The sequence below is a fragment of the Phacochoerus africanus genome, chromosome 13 (genome assembly GCF_016906955.1).
Source record: "Phacochoerus africanus isolate WHEZ1 chromosome 13, ROS_Pafr_v1, whole genome shotgun sequence".
NCBI lineage: Eukaryota > Metazoa > Chordata > Mammalia > Artiodactyla > Suidae > Phacochoerus > Phacochoerus africanus.
The window spans coordinates 72,090,712-72,106,559 of NC_062556.1; positions in this window are offsets into that span (position 1 = coordinate 72,090,712).

Sequence of the window (15,848 nt, forward strand, 5' to 3'; positions counted from 1 at the left end):
TGGGTTGTTAACCACTGAGCCACAACGGGAACTCCAATAATTTTTGAATAAATCAGTATATTTTAAAATTCCCAGAGCTTAAATCCTCTAGTAAATTTTATATGGAAATAATAATTTAGTAAGTCAACTTATTTAAATACTCAATGGGCCTCTTTACTTATAATCTGTTTAAATTAATTAATAGCTCTATAAAGTAAATCAAAATTTTTGCTTAAAAAGCTAACAACATTTTGTATAAAATTATATTTTATAGTTCTAAATTTATTTATTTCTTAAATTTGTTAAATATTACACTGAGATGTAAGCAGAGAACGTGACTCAGCTATAAGTCATCAAAATCCCGTTTTTTAAACAACTCTCAATTTGTTCTTTTAATATGACTCTATCAACTAATTGTTTTTTTCTGAATCATTTGATACTGTCATAAAGTAGAAGATAACTACTTTCATATTTTTTTTCTTACCAATAGTCAGACAATAATAAAGTTGAATCCTGAAAGTCTCCTTTATTTCTCAGTGGGGCTGTTTGACACATATAAGCTTATAATATCTCTGAATAAGATTTACCTAAACTTACTAGGGAAATCAAATATGACAGAATCTTGAATAATGCCCTTAGTGTAAAAATATGGAAGAATATTACATTTCCAGAAAACAGCTTGCTTACAATGCCTTGCTAGGCTTCTTCAGATTTACTGCACATGTAACCAACTGGCTAAATACTGTTAATTAGTATAAAAGAGTCATTAAACACAACCAGAAGAGACTTTTCATATTGGAATTGACAAAGGAAATATCTTGAATTAGACCTTTTTACTCATTATTTACATTGTTTCGAGTCAATTATTCAGATGAGTACTCAACCTTGCATAGATTTATCAGTAAAATCCTGAGGCAGTAAATCTCAAGGTATTCATTTTTATCACTTTTAAATTCAATCACATCATAAAAATATGAAATGGGAAATGGGCTAGATTAGCGTTTGGCTTACATGGTCCTCCAAATTGGCTTCATTACTACTCCTAATAAAACAGACTCCTTTAAATTAATGAAAGATGTGAAAACAAGTGTCAGTATTTGTTTTTCCTGAGTTGAGAAGTAATTCTTCTCATTTATTTTAAAATGCATTCAAAGCTTCATTCATGAAGAACTTCCATAATTGGCACCTGTTAATCATTTCCGAGTTAAACATGACAGTGAAGGCAGAGAGGAAGAGTTTCAGGGGAAATTAATTCTGTTTGGATTCTTTGGCAAGGGGATAATTAGAAAGAAAAGCCTAGCTGGAACAATGATTAAAAGCAACATTTCTTATTAAAGAGCTTTAGTGGAGTGTTGGACATTTTCTCGAAAGGTTTGTGTTTAAGGTTAAAAAGAAAAACCCAACATTTAACAATGTTATAGAAGGGAGGTTTCCATAATTTAAAAAATTGTATTGAAAATATGGGCATGTTTTTCCTCTAGGCATGAAAATTCTGACACAGTTTTCACTGCCTGCCTGTCGAATACTTGGCCTTTCCAAGGCAATCCATTCTGGGTGGTGTGTAAGCCCTGGCAAATGGAAACTATCATTACCAGGTGGCTATTTGCAATGCAGATTCTAAACCCTAACTCAGAGATGGTTGTCTCTAGCAGCGGCCAAACAGCTGGGTTTTGAACCCTTAACCCGTAGGGTAGTTAACACTATAATTCCACAAGAATTTCTTCAAACATATTAATTTTTTCCCAAAGTCATTCATCATGGTTATCCGCGGCACCTAGTAGTCCCACGTGGTATTACAGGCACCATAAGTTGAATTATGCAGGCATGATCCTTCACCTGGGAAAATAATTTCCAAATAAAAAAAATTGCATATGCAAAACTTATTAGAATATTCATAAAATATATTTACTATTTATAAATTTAATTTTGTCTTTTTTTTGTCGTACAAATGCTCCCAATTGCTTTTGGTCTGGCATTGGCCCTATGAATCCAATGAAATCACCTGCAAACACTATCATGACTTATGGACGGTTGTAGCATTTCCCCCCAGGAGCTCTCATCCTTCTGGTTCAACCTGCATGTGCTGCTATTGACCGTTTCTTCCTTCTTTAACTGTTTTTCTCCCCAGGGTTTATGATACTGATTTTTTCCCTAAAATCTGAAGTCTTGACTGTATATTCCCTCCTGGCAATATTTTCTTTTTCATCTCTTAGACACCTTCCCCTAGCCTGTCCTTTTGGTCCCCTTATCTAAACTAATTTGTTCAGCGCCTTTCCATTCCTGCCTTTTTACATACAATTAGAGACGGTGAATAACAAACAAACACTTAGTTCCAGCTCTTATTCTTTCTCAAGCCTCAAGGTTTATCTTTCTTCAAGTTAAATTCAACTTCTCCAAACCTGTCCAGTATCATCCAGATTACCCTGTTTCCATCTTGGCATCAATACTCGGTCAATTAAGCCATGATTGACCTTTTAGAGGTCCATTGCCTTCATTTACTTGTTACCTAGCCTATTGTTTTATTTTCAATTTTTTTTTTTTTGGTCTTTCCTAGGGCCGCACTCACGGCATTAGACCCAGGCGAGGGGTCTAATCAGAGCTGTAGACACTGGCCTACACCGCAGTCACATTGCCAGATCCGAGCTGCGTCTGCGACCTACACCACAGCCCACGGCAACGCCGGATCCTTAACCCACTGAGCAAGGCCAGGGATTGAACCCGTAACCTCATGGTTCCTAGTCGGATTTGTTAACCGCTGATGGAAACTCCTGTTTTATTTTCAAAAAGTCCTTCTCTCAATGTTCTGGGCCCTGTCTCTACTATCTGCATTGTTCTGGGCTGTTCAATATGCCTCAGGGATACTCTGTTTAGTCTTGTTTTGGCCACATTTGTACCATCTTAACTTCTTAATGTCATGTTCAGGCTCCACGTGGACTTAACTCTTCCTTCCTTACAAGGTCTAGTGCATGTTTCTAACTCGGTGTCAAAGATACTAAGTTTTAGCTGTCATAGCAGTTTATGATTATGTATACATTGTACCCTATATACATATATGAATATGCATCTATATCATATATACACATACGCACATATAAATATGTAATATATATTACATGTCATATATACACACATTTATTTCCCTTTGGTAGGTCATAAACTTCCTAAAGCTGAGCACACATTGTAATATTTATACACCCTGCATGATATAATGCATTGAAAAAGAAATTTATTGGCAAGGTAAAAATTGAGTCTATCAGAGGAAAAGCACGGAGATGGAAAGAATGATGGCAAAGGAAATGGAAATGTAGGAAAACAAATGCACAGTCTTTTAATAGTTAAGTTCTCATGAATTTAGAGGAGATTGCCACCCCGTATCCGCCTGAGTTAAGAATTTACACAGCATAATATTTTCATCAACAATTGATGCCTAAGTTCAAAAAGTAAATAAGAGATGTGCAACAAGACCTTGACTTCCCAGGGAACAGCAATGGAATTAGGAAGTCTGTTGTATCTTTTTTAGAGAAAAACTCAGACGCTGTAACCACAGGCAATTACAGTACCAGGATTATATGCTTGGGGGTTGATGGGGCTCTGAGATTCAAATTCTAGCATTGTCACTTCACTGTTCTGTCACCTTGAAACAGTTGCTTGGAATCCCAAACTTCAAATGTCTCATATATGAAAGAGATAATAGTAACATACCCCTTATGCGTACTGCGTGTTTTGAAATAAAATCATTTACCACAACTAGAGCATAAAGTCGGCTCTCGGGGAACAGTCCTTGTTAGCAGATTGTTAAGAGCCTAGCTCCTCAGTCTCCGATGAAAGCAAATCATGTTCCTCCCATTTTTATTTTTTATTTTAAGGCGGCACCCAGAGCCTATGGGATTTCCTGGGTCAGGGATCAAATCTGAGCCGCAGCTGCAATCTACACCACAGCTGTGGTAGCATCCGATTCTGTTAACCCACTGTGCCTGGCTGGGAGTCAAAGCGGCACCACCAGGGACAATGCCGGATCCTTATCTCGACTTCCCTCCTCTTTGAGTAATTTGCTACACTTTATAGTAGAATCAAACATTCACTTTTTTGCCACAAGACTGTGAACTCGTTGTGGCAGGAAGTGTGTCATTTTTGTTCACCCAGACAGTTTCTGCACCACATACAGAGTCTGGTACACAGTCAGGGGTAGAGTTCCAGAAAGAATTGTTGGATACATTTTATAAACAGGTAAACAAATTCTATATAAAAATATAATGAGACATTACCAATAACAAATGAATACATAAATGTATATAAATATAAATAAACTATATTAATGACTCCTCCAATGGCTTGGTTTTCTTAACTTTTCATCTTCATGTTCCTCTGGAAAGCATAAAATAGATTGATCACGGCACAGAAAAATTCAGTTTCTTTAAATTGCATTCATCAACTGAGCACCAAGAAACACTTAGGCAGCCAGCTTAGAGGGGTCCCTAATTCCACTTTTTAAATGACCGTATTTGTTTTTTCGTCATTTCTCTTACATTTCAATTCGCATGCGCAACCCACACCAGCCGTTAAGGTGGTCTTGAATGGAAAGTGCAGTTAGCACCCCAGCATTTAAATGAGCATTACCGGAGGCCAATTCATTACCTAGATTCCTTATAAAGAAGGGAGAGGCATGAAATTAAAGCCACGTTTGGTTACGTGAACCAAACCAATGGTTAAATGTGGCCTTTAAAGTCCATGATTCTTGCATGGTGCTCCCTCTCCACGATGGTTTGTGAAGACAACTGTCTTAAAATTCTGAAGAGGGTACAATCATGGAACTGCCTTTGCAGTGATCTCCTTCTTCCCTCAACATATTTGCAGGTGTCAAAGGGTCCCTTCATTTTCCAACATTTTCTTTATGGCCACACCCACAACACATGGAAGTTCCTGGGCTAGGAATCCAATGTGAGCTGCAGCTGCAACCTATGCCACGGCTGCTGCAACCCTGAATCCTTTAACCCACTGTGCTGGGCCAGAGATTGAACCTGAGCCTTCACAGCGACCTGAGCCTCTGCCGTGCGCTGTGCCAGAGCAGGAATTCCTCAACAGTTCTTTCCTTGGGTTTTTAAAAGCAACCTCTCCACCTAGAGCTTAAAACCAACTGTTTGGGTACTAGGGATATCTGTGAAATTTCTTAGTTCTGCAAAATATAAAATATTTTTATTATGGAATAATAAAATTGTAATGTGGGGCTTTTCATATCTGATATCTAATAAAGGTATATTTATTTGCAATGATACCTTTAGGAAAATACCTTTTTGGATTTATTTGTAATAGCACCTTTAGGAAAATGCCTTTTTTTAAATGTTAAAATCAGCTTATTTAATGTGAGTTATTAAAGGAAATTATCTTGCCTAGGTAAATCCCATAGAAATGTCAGTTGATTTATCTTAATTAATTTCCATCTATTGTCACTTAAAAATTGTTTTTCTTACAGAAACCTCTATGTCTGAATAAACAATCATTTAATGTGTTGCTACAATATAATTGTGGTCTAAATAGAACAGCTTGTCTTTTTCCTTTTCTTTTCTTTCTCTTAAAAATACTACTCTCAAATGTTTCCAATTTATGGTATTAAAAATTCCACTTTTATACATAGAAGGGCTTAACATACTTGTAACTGTGTTGCCATTTGTATTTAAAATGCGCAGATGTCACCTTCGAGATGAGCATCGTGTATGTGAGTAGAAATTTATGGCATCCTTACCCACGTTAGGATTGATTTTCAGCATATCCTAAGATAAAATTATTTTAGGTTGTTCCATAAACTACTTCCAGTGCAACTGAGATCTGAAAAATACCCTGAATCTTGCTCTGAAGACCACCAATCCAAGACATCTTAATTTTCCTGCCAAGAGAGGTCCATTCTCTCTTCCAGATGTCTCTTAAATGTAAGCCAATGGGAGTTTTGAAGAAAAAATATTTGAAAATATAGATGAATTGATAGGGCTAACAAATTCGAAAAAATAGAGAACACGAAAAATTCTGATCCAAATATATGCCATAAATTATATACTGGCTGCCAAAATTTCAGCCATGCTGCTCATTATGTAGTATCTTCAAAATTCATGATATTCGCCTGGTATTTTTTACAAAGGACCCAATGCCTTCATTACTTTGGATTTTAAAAAATTTATATAGTGGTCTTCAAGATATACCTAAAGTGGTGCTATTTTTTAGTTTATTAAATAATAATGTTCCTTTAAATAAAGGTAATTTTAAAATACCAATTCTTAATGATTGCTGAGAGTTTGAAATGAAAAAAATGAATTTATCATTTGCTCTAAAAGATAATTATAACAACCTCTAGTTTAAAGTTTGCCCACCTCAGTTTTCTTTCACTGATGTTACACACACACACACACACACACACACACACACACTCTGTGTTTGGTATAATTTAACTGTGGTCTAAATAGAATATTCTAGCGTAGACCAAGCTTGTCTTTTTTCTTTTCTTTTCTTTAATTCTCTCTCTTAAAAAACACCACACACTTCAGAAGCAAGAAGAGATAGAATTATGTATTCATTTTGACAAAATGCTAGATTTCTTAGTTTGCCGGGGGGCCTTTTTATATAAAAAAAGATACAAAATCTCAAGCCAGATATGCAGTCAAAATGATTCTCAGATGTTGACAGTTACACTTTTTAAAATGAATATAAATCTCAGCAAATAAATGTCAGCCCTCTATATGCATAGAGCCTGAAATTTGTTTCTTTAGTGAAGGAAGAGAGGCTCAATAATGATTTACAGCAGCAGATTTGAAATTCTTGGGTGAAAAAAGGCAGAGACACTCAGTGGAAAATGGAAGAGCTATTCAAATCATTATTGCCAGCAAAGATGGAGATACCCCCCCCACTTTTTGTTTGTTTAAATCATCCTACAGGAATTGGTTTACCCGTCCTCTAGAGGTAATGATTAACTAATGATTAGCGTCACTAATCCCACACCATTCATTAGTAAAACTGACTACATAGATTTTTCCAACTGTAAATGCAATTTGTTTATTACATTTTGATCTGCTGGCTGTAAAGTTCTGATATAAGGAGTGTCTGATGAAAAAAAAGAAAAAGAAAGGCACTTTATTAATTTTATGAGTACAATATATTCTTCAGTTATTTTAATTAGTGCTGTACTTCTCATAATGCTTTTCTACTATCTGTGTGTTTTCCAGCCATAGCATGTCTAATTAAATTAACTTTTTCCACCTGTATCTCAAAACAAGGCTGGGGGTAACTTTTTATTTTATTTTGAGAGAAATTCCAAATGAATTGTAATATTTTCCAGGCAAATAGAATTGATGTGACTTTATTAAATATAGAGTTACTATTTCTTCATTGTCTGAACAGAAATTCTCTCTCTCTCTACATATATGTATTCATACATACAACACTCACAAACTCACATATACACACTATATGTTTAACTGTAGGAAGTATGCATTATCAAACCTTACATTAAATATGGAAGTTTGATTTTCATAACCTAAAACAAATTCTGTGTCTACCTAGACTTCACTGTATGAAACGAGTTAATTCCTTTGAGCCATATACACATCTCCCATTGATTTATATAGGGACCTTTAATATATATGACAAAGAATTTTTCATGCAAGGTAAGATGTATTTAGGCAATTACCATCCTTTCTTTCACCGGGGACTTAATGTAAAGGTTTTCTTTGGAGGCAAATTACAATACATTCATTCTCCCCAAGATGTATAGAAATATCCCAGAAAGTGACTCAAGAGACTAAGTTGGTAGATTAAGTGTTTCACTGCTCTCTAATACATATTTAGCAAAGATTTTTAGCTGAAAATGTTGCCACCAAAGACATCGCAAGTCAAATGAAATTTAATGGATTTGATGAGAATGCAGAAACATCTTCAGAATCAAAAGAGAATTAGAATGCTTTATTGGTCTCTAGGTTGTGCTTAGCAGCTCTGGGGTTTAGAAGAAGGTTAAAAGTGTGAGCAGGGAGAAGAAAAGGTAAATACCATGGCCCCCAGGTATCGGCCAAAGAATGGTTCCAGGGCCTCTGTGGTTACCAACATCTGCAGATATTCAAGTCCCTGATATAAAATGGGGGGGGGCAGTGTTCACCCTCTGTGTCAATAACTCTCTCCCGATTTGATTGAATCTGCCGATGCAGAACAACAGACATAGAAAACAGTGCCATATTTCTTTCTCCCCATTGTTTATTTTCCAAAGGTTCTTTCTCTTTCCTGTGAACAATCAATACATTGAGTGTCTGAGTGTCTTATCATGGTTTATCCACAGTGCAATATTTCCCCCCAAAGTAACAGAGGAGGGCACTGACTGCGTTGATGCAAAGCAATGCATTTGTCTGTTAACCAGTTTCCTAGGTCAAACATTAAAAAGAACAACCAGGAATCTAGATAACTGGACCCCAAAGCTTTCTCTGCTCCAAGTTCTACCTTTTCCTGGTTCTTGGTCATTAAGACCACTTTATTCTGTCATTTCGTGAAGCGGGTAACACCAAGTCCTGAAGAATTTATTCTCAATCTGGGGAGATTTTTGTCCCCATCCTCATGGGACATTTGACAATATCTGGACGCATGTTTGGTTGTTCAAAATGGGATTGGGTGCTGCTCATTACCGGATAAAGATGAAGGATGTTGCCATGCATCCTGTAGTGCACAGGACAGACCCCCCCTATTTTAAAGAATTCCCAGGATCAAAATGTCAATAGTTTCACAGTGTGGATTTGTGGGACCCGGATGGAAACTGTGAAAAGATGGTCAAGGAAGGTCTCGTGGAGGAGGGGGGTGGGTAAGAATGAGCAAGAAAGGAAGCAAGAGGAGAACACTCATCAAACATTTGCCACAGGCGTGAGCTAGCAATATTTACTTAATTCACCCTTTTACGAATTTATATTTATAAGCTACAGCAGTTTAGGCACGGTGCTAAGCACCATGGCCAATACACAAAAATTTAGCAGCTTTTCTTTAGGATTAATGATCTTAATTCAAACTATAGTTAACTCAATCTTTTAGTTTTCTGAAGCTAATCCTTTCACAAAACTCTCCTTCTATGGAGTTAAGCAATATTTATGAGCTATCTTACAGCTAACCAGAAATTGAAACACAAAGCTCGAAAATTAATCATTAAAGTTCATGTTAAAGAGGGAGATATTTGTTTGGAAAATGCATAAAACACAGCAAAATATAGGGCAGTGTAGGATACAAAAGTGATTTAAAATAGCATCTTATACAATTGAATTTCATATTGAATTATAAAATGTTTATTTGTGATCAAGTTATGCCATATATATGTAAAACTTGTCTTAAAGCGGCCCTATTAACAGACGACCTTGGGACTCTAGAGGGAGCAGGATTTCAAAAATCAGCACAGCGAAGCTCAACAAGACAATCCTCTGAAGTCTCTGGGCTTAGCCAGGTCTCCAAATGACCACGTGAGAGTCGCTCCTTCTGTTATTTATTTACTAATGGTGGAGACAGGGAAATACCTGGGAAAAAGAGAAACGCAGGAAAGTGGCTTCATACTATCAGTGTAAGAATACACTGATGATAAAATCTATATCTTCATCTTTACCCTGTCATTTAAGTTTTCATGTAATATGTTAATATATGGTACCTCAATAGACTCATTGGACTATTTCTCTTCTCTCCAAAAGCAGATTTTAATATAATGAAGAGGTATTTATCACTCACATTTAAGTGAGTCGAAAGTCTTAGGAAAGCACATTTCATCTCATTCAGTTGTGAGGGCAAGAATTTTTATGCATTATTTTGATATTTGAATTCAACCTATGAAGAATCCAGATCGCAGTGAAGCAAAAATCCTCAGAGGGGAAGGAAGATGTTAGAGTCTATTTTGCCTTGTGTGGGAAATTCTACTAACGTAAGCACAATTGGTTTCCTGATTTAAATTACTTGCTTAGGTTATCTAAGAATCCCTAATGCATATTTTGACACCTTTATAATAGCCTTCCAGTAGGGGCAGTACTGTTATCCCATGGTATCTGGAGGGGATTGGTTCCAGGATGCCTGTGGATACCAAAATCCAAGGATGGTCAAGTCTCTAACATAAAAAGGCCTAGTACTTGTTTATAACCTCATACTTTAAATCATCTCAAGATCACATACAATACCTCCTATCATGTAAATTCTTTGTATTTACTTGTAACTAAAATTTAAATACTGTGTAAATACTTGCTGGCCCAGTAAATTCAAGTTTTGCTTTTTGAACTTTCTGAAAAAAATTTTGAATGTTTTTGATCTCTGGTTGGTTAAATCTGCAATTGGGAATATCAGCAGATATAGAAGGCTAGTGGTGTAATTTCAGTAACATTGGGAAATTATACCAAAGGTATTTTTTAAGGATTAAAAAAATCTAGCAAGAGTACTTTTTGTAAACTAATTTTAGGAGTTTTCTATAATTTAAGCCTTGTCCATTAGACTGGCATATCTTTAGAATAATTCATAACTGTGCAATGTAATTCTTGAAATGTAAAATTCAGTTTGTAATGATCATTTTTTGATAAAATTGGGTTTAGGTAAAAATACTGTTATTTATCCTGAAATCCTAAAAACCATTTAGTAAATTTTTGGCATAAACATTAACTGCTTAAATTAATTCCAGGAGTTCCCACTGTGGCTCAGCAGAAACAAATCTGACTAGTAACTATGAGGATGCAAGTTCTATCCTTGGCCTCACGCAGTGGGTTAAGGATCTGGCATTGCCGTGGCTGGCTGTGGTGGAGGTCTAGGTCACAGACAGGGCTCTGATCTGGCAATGTGGCTGTGGTGTCGGCCAGCTGTCGTCAAAACCCACAGAATGTATAAAAAAATAACCAGTGTAACTACAGGGTTTGGTGAATAAGAATATTGGTCCACTAATTACAACAAATGTACCACATTAGGACAAGATGTTGGTAACAGGGACCAAGTGAAGGATGGTAAAAGAATATTCTCTCTGTACTTCCTGCTTAATTCTTCTGTAAACTTCAAACTGCTCAAAAAATAAAGTGTATCATGAAAATAACAAAACACTGCTTTATGCCATTAGTAGATTATCCTGCAAAAGATGAATGCTATCTTGTAATACATTTGTCATCGTACTGATGAAATGCCACCACAAATGGCGCCAATGACATTGCCCTTCCGATCTTGAATTCTGTGTTGATATTCAAGTGGTTGTGTGTGTGTGTGCGTGTCTACGTATCCATGAAGCCATTAAACACATTGTCTGCACTTGTTATTTGATGTGGTATATAGTTGGTTCTGCTAATGGCAAAATGAATTTCTTAAAAGTGAAACGACCTAATTAACCTATTTTTTCTTTTGTTTTTTTTTTTGTTTATTTTGTATTGTTGTTTTTAGTCTGTATTAAAAAGTTAGTGTTGCAAATGTAGTGAGACTTTATTTTAAATAGGCATCGCCTATTCACAACAAACTCACAGCAGCTTCAAATGAAAAATAAAATTAAACTTGGAAGGTAACCATAACAAGGCATGCTAACTAAAGATTTTTTCTGCTTAGAGAGAACATCTATTAGAAGGGATTCAACTAATTACTAAAGTAACATCTGGTTTGTGTTAATATAAATTATGAGAACTATTTGTTTTTCATACGCAAATTGAATCATACTCATTTATTTTGTTTATAACAAAATGCATTTTTTAGAGTTGAGATTAATGTGTACTGAGGCATTTTCATTAATCTGTCAGCAGCTAAAAAAATAAGTAATGTTATTTTTAGACACTTTATATGTATTCACATGCTTACATCTTAAAACCAATGACAGTGATTCTGATAATACATTATTTTTTAAATTAGTGAAAATTTATATTCAAGAAAATTAAATTGTCACTTTTCTTATGTAACCAGTGGTTTATGGATAAAAAAAGTGCAAAGGCAAATTTGGCTATATGTATAATTGGATATGATATAAATTAGTAAATTGATTTAATTAATATGTGTAATATTTCTGTATCACTTATACTTCTATACTTTTAAAATTTGCCTCTTTTTTGTGAGTAGGTCATTTTAGTTACCAATTTTTGGAAAATATTTAAACAGGATTTTGCAACAGTAAAAATGACAATATTTCCTTCTTGGTTCGACTTTCTGACTAGTATCTCTGAATGATTGAATAAATCAGTGCAAACTGAGCCATAAAGTAGAACATTATGTGGGTCATATTTAATAACATTATCAATAATATAATACTATCATTGAATAATTCATGTCAACATGTATCTTATTGCAGTGATACGCAAATTTATTTTATTACTCCAAATGTGATTTCTAAAGATCCTCTGGCATAGCTAGCATCTTGGAATAATTATATAATTCAGAGTATATTCCCATGATACTTCCAAAATGTAATATATGTGATCTTCCCGTAATTCTTCCCTCGACCTTCAAAATCTAATTTTTTTGGTTTTAATAAGTAAAAAGGATATGAGAGTGAGGTCAATGGATAGTTTCTTTGATGTAATTATGGGACTATTCCATGTCTGTGTGTTTCCAAATGTGTGTAGACATGTGTGTAATAACAGATTTTATTTATTCATTTATTTGTTTATAATTTATTTTTTAGGGCCACAGGTGTGGTATATGGAAGTTCCTAGGCTAGGGGTCAAATCAGAATTGTAGCTGCAGGCCTACGCCGCAGCCACAGCCACACCAGATATGAGTCATGTCTGCAACCTATCCCACTCCTCCTCATCCAGCGAGGCCAGGAGGAGAACTTGCATTCTCACAGCCTCTATGTCTGCTGAGCCCCAATGGGAACTATTCAGTTTTAAATAACAAGCTATGGCTGACTGGCAAGAGAGCCAGCCAGACTGAAACTCTCACTCTTCCTCTATCTCTAACTCCTTGTCTCTCTCCCCTCTCAGAGAGTGCATAGACACCGGGATTAGAATGAACCAACTTGTCTGAAAACTTTAATGTGGTCCCTCTTTTTCCAGCTCCCTATTGTGTAACACCAGGTAAGTCCTTTTAACTTTCCAAGACTCAGTCTAATTTTTAACCCTTATTCCTGCTTTCCTTGTATCACAAAGGCAGGTGTTGGGCTGGATGAAATGCTATGAAAATACTTTACAACGTCTAATATATCACATAAAGGCAACTCATTACGACTAATCCTGAATATTAAATATTTATTGTTACAGCTATTGGACCCTATCAACCCATGGCTGTCCTAGGAAGCTCAGACAGGTAAGGCAGGTGTCAGAAGCAGCATTAGATCACAACAGAGAGTTGTTCCTGCAGTAAGGGATATGGTGGGTCAAGAAAACCAGGCATAACATCATAAATAGAAGCTCAAGGAGTCAAGCAACTGAGATTAAGGTGTCATCTCCTTTGTAACAAAGACTGAAGTTTAGGAGAAAACCCAGGATCTTCAGAATACTTTGAGAAGGACAGAAAATTCTGTGTGTGTGTGTGCTGGACAGAGAAATAAGGAAGAGTCTCAGACTAAAGAAAACAACCCTTGGCATGAACCCCTAAAACTAAAATATTAAGACAGCCATTTCTAATCAAGAAAATCCAAAAATCTAGTTACTATAAAAAAAAAAACCCAACATATGTTGGCTCTTATAAATAATTCTGCTCTGAATATTGGGGTGCACATATTTTCAAATCAGTGTTTGCATTTTCTTTGAGTAAATAATTAGGAGCAGAATTGTTGGACCATATGGCAGTTCTGTATTTAATTATTTCAGGAACTTCCATAATGTTTTCCATAGTGGCCGAACTAATTTACATTCCCACTAAGGCTGTACTAAGATTCCCTTTTGTCCACATCTCCAACACTTGCTATTTCTTGTCTTTGAGGATGGCTATTCTGAAAGGTGTAAGGTAATGTCTTATCATGGTTTTATTTGCATTTCTATGATGATCAGTGATGGTGTACATCTCTTCTTGTGCCTGTTGGCCTTTTTTATGTCTTCTTTGGAAAAATACCTATTTTGGTCCTCTGCCTATTTTCTAATTTGTTTATTTTTATTAATATTGCATTGTATGTGTTTATATATATATAAATATATGTGTATATATATATACACAACACACACACACACATTTTTTTTTTTCCCACGCCTGTGGCAAGTGAAATTTCCTGGACCAGCGTTTGAATCCACACCATAGCAGTGACCTGAGCCACTGCGGTGACAATACTGGATCCTTAACCTGCCGTGCCATAAAGGCTTTGTTCATTTTATTGCTATTGCTGTTAAATTGTGTGTGTGTTCTTTATATATTTTGGATATTAACCTCTTAACAGACAGATCATGTGCAAATATCTCCTATTCTGTAGGTTTCCCTTTTCATTTTGTTGATGATTTCCTTCCCTGTGCAAAAGCTTTTAAGTTTGCTTAAGTCTTAAATTTGTCTGTTTTTGCTTTTGTTTCCCTTGACTGAGGTGAAAGATCCAACAGCATTGCCAGGACAAATGTCAAAGAGCATACTGTGTTTTTTTCCCTTATAGGTGGAACCTAAGAAAAGTTTTAAATGAACAAATATAACAAAACCAAAACAGACTCATAGACACAGATAACCAAGAAGTGGTTCCCAGAAGAGAGAGGTGTAGGGTGTGGGAATGAAAGGAAGGGGACTAAGGGATACAAACTTACTAGGTATAAAATAACGTATGAGGATATAATGTACAGCACGTGGAATATAGCCAATATTTTACAACTTAATGAGAAAAATATATAAAAATACCAAATCATTGCCTTGTCCACCTGAAACTAATCTAATGTCGTAAATCAATGATACATCAATAAAAAAGAAAGTCTCCAGAAAATCATAATAGTACTCTTCATTTCAAGCTACTAAATGTTTCCTGCTATGAAGTTACAATGTATAGGACCCTATTCACAAGTTAAAGTAAATAATAGCAGTTTTTAGTTCGCATTAAATTTACAGGTAATCCTCCATGACCTTTCTATTTTCTTCTTTAACAAAGACAGTTTTTAAGACATTACGAGACAGCTATGAAAGACAAAACAAACACAAAAACAATACCTCTCTCCCCGCCCTGTGGCTAATGCCAGAATATCTGCTGTCTCTGTTCCTTTTGTTTTGGTGGAGAGGAAGAAACTTTCATTGTCATTTAAAAATATGGCTTGCTTTTAAAAATGTGCATTGTTTAAAAACACCACTTGGTGGGTGGGCGGCATCTTTATGTAGAGCAATGTGCGTATGTAAAATTTCTTCAAGTCAAACCTTCACCTTAACCCTGTTTAGTGGGGATTAGAAATGGTCCCACAGGAAATGACAAAGTTCTTTAAAAGAAAAATTCCGTTTTAGATATAAGATCTTTTTTGAATAGTTATTAAGTGAGAAAGCCAAATTATCTCTTTAGATAAAATAAACCAAACTCAACCTTTCAGTGTTTCTAGGCGAATAAAATCCGCCCTCTGATTTCGGGAGAGGACCAGGGAAATAGCGGCCACTTTGTCTATAAAATGACGTCAAAACATGGATACCTCTATGGGGAAATGAGAAGGAAAGAGAAATTCATTTCTTGAAACTATATCCAATAAGAACTCAAGCTCCATATTATGAACCTCACATAAAAATCAGACTCAAGTGCTTAATAAAAGTAGTAAATAAAGTGATTAAAGAGAAGTTAGGGAAGAAATGGTTTTTATTTTAGGGAGTTCTCTTCGTGGCACAGCGGTTAATGAACTCGACCAGGATTCATGAGGATGCGGGTTTGATTTCTGGCCTCACTCAGTGTGTTAAGGATCTGTGGTATTGGTTGCAGACACGGCTTGGATCCTGTGTTGCTGTGGCTATGGCTGTGGCTGAGGCGTAGGCCGGCAGCTGTAGCTCCGATT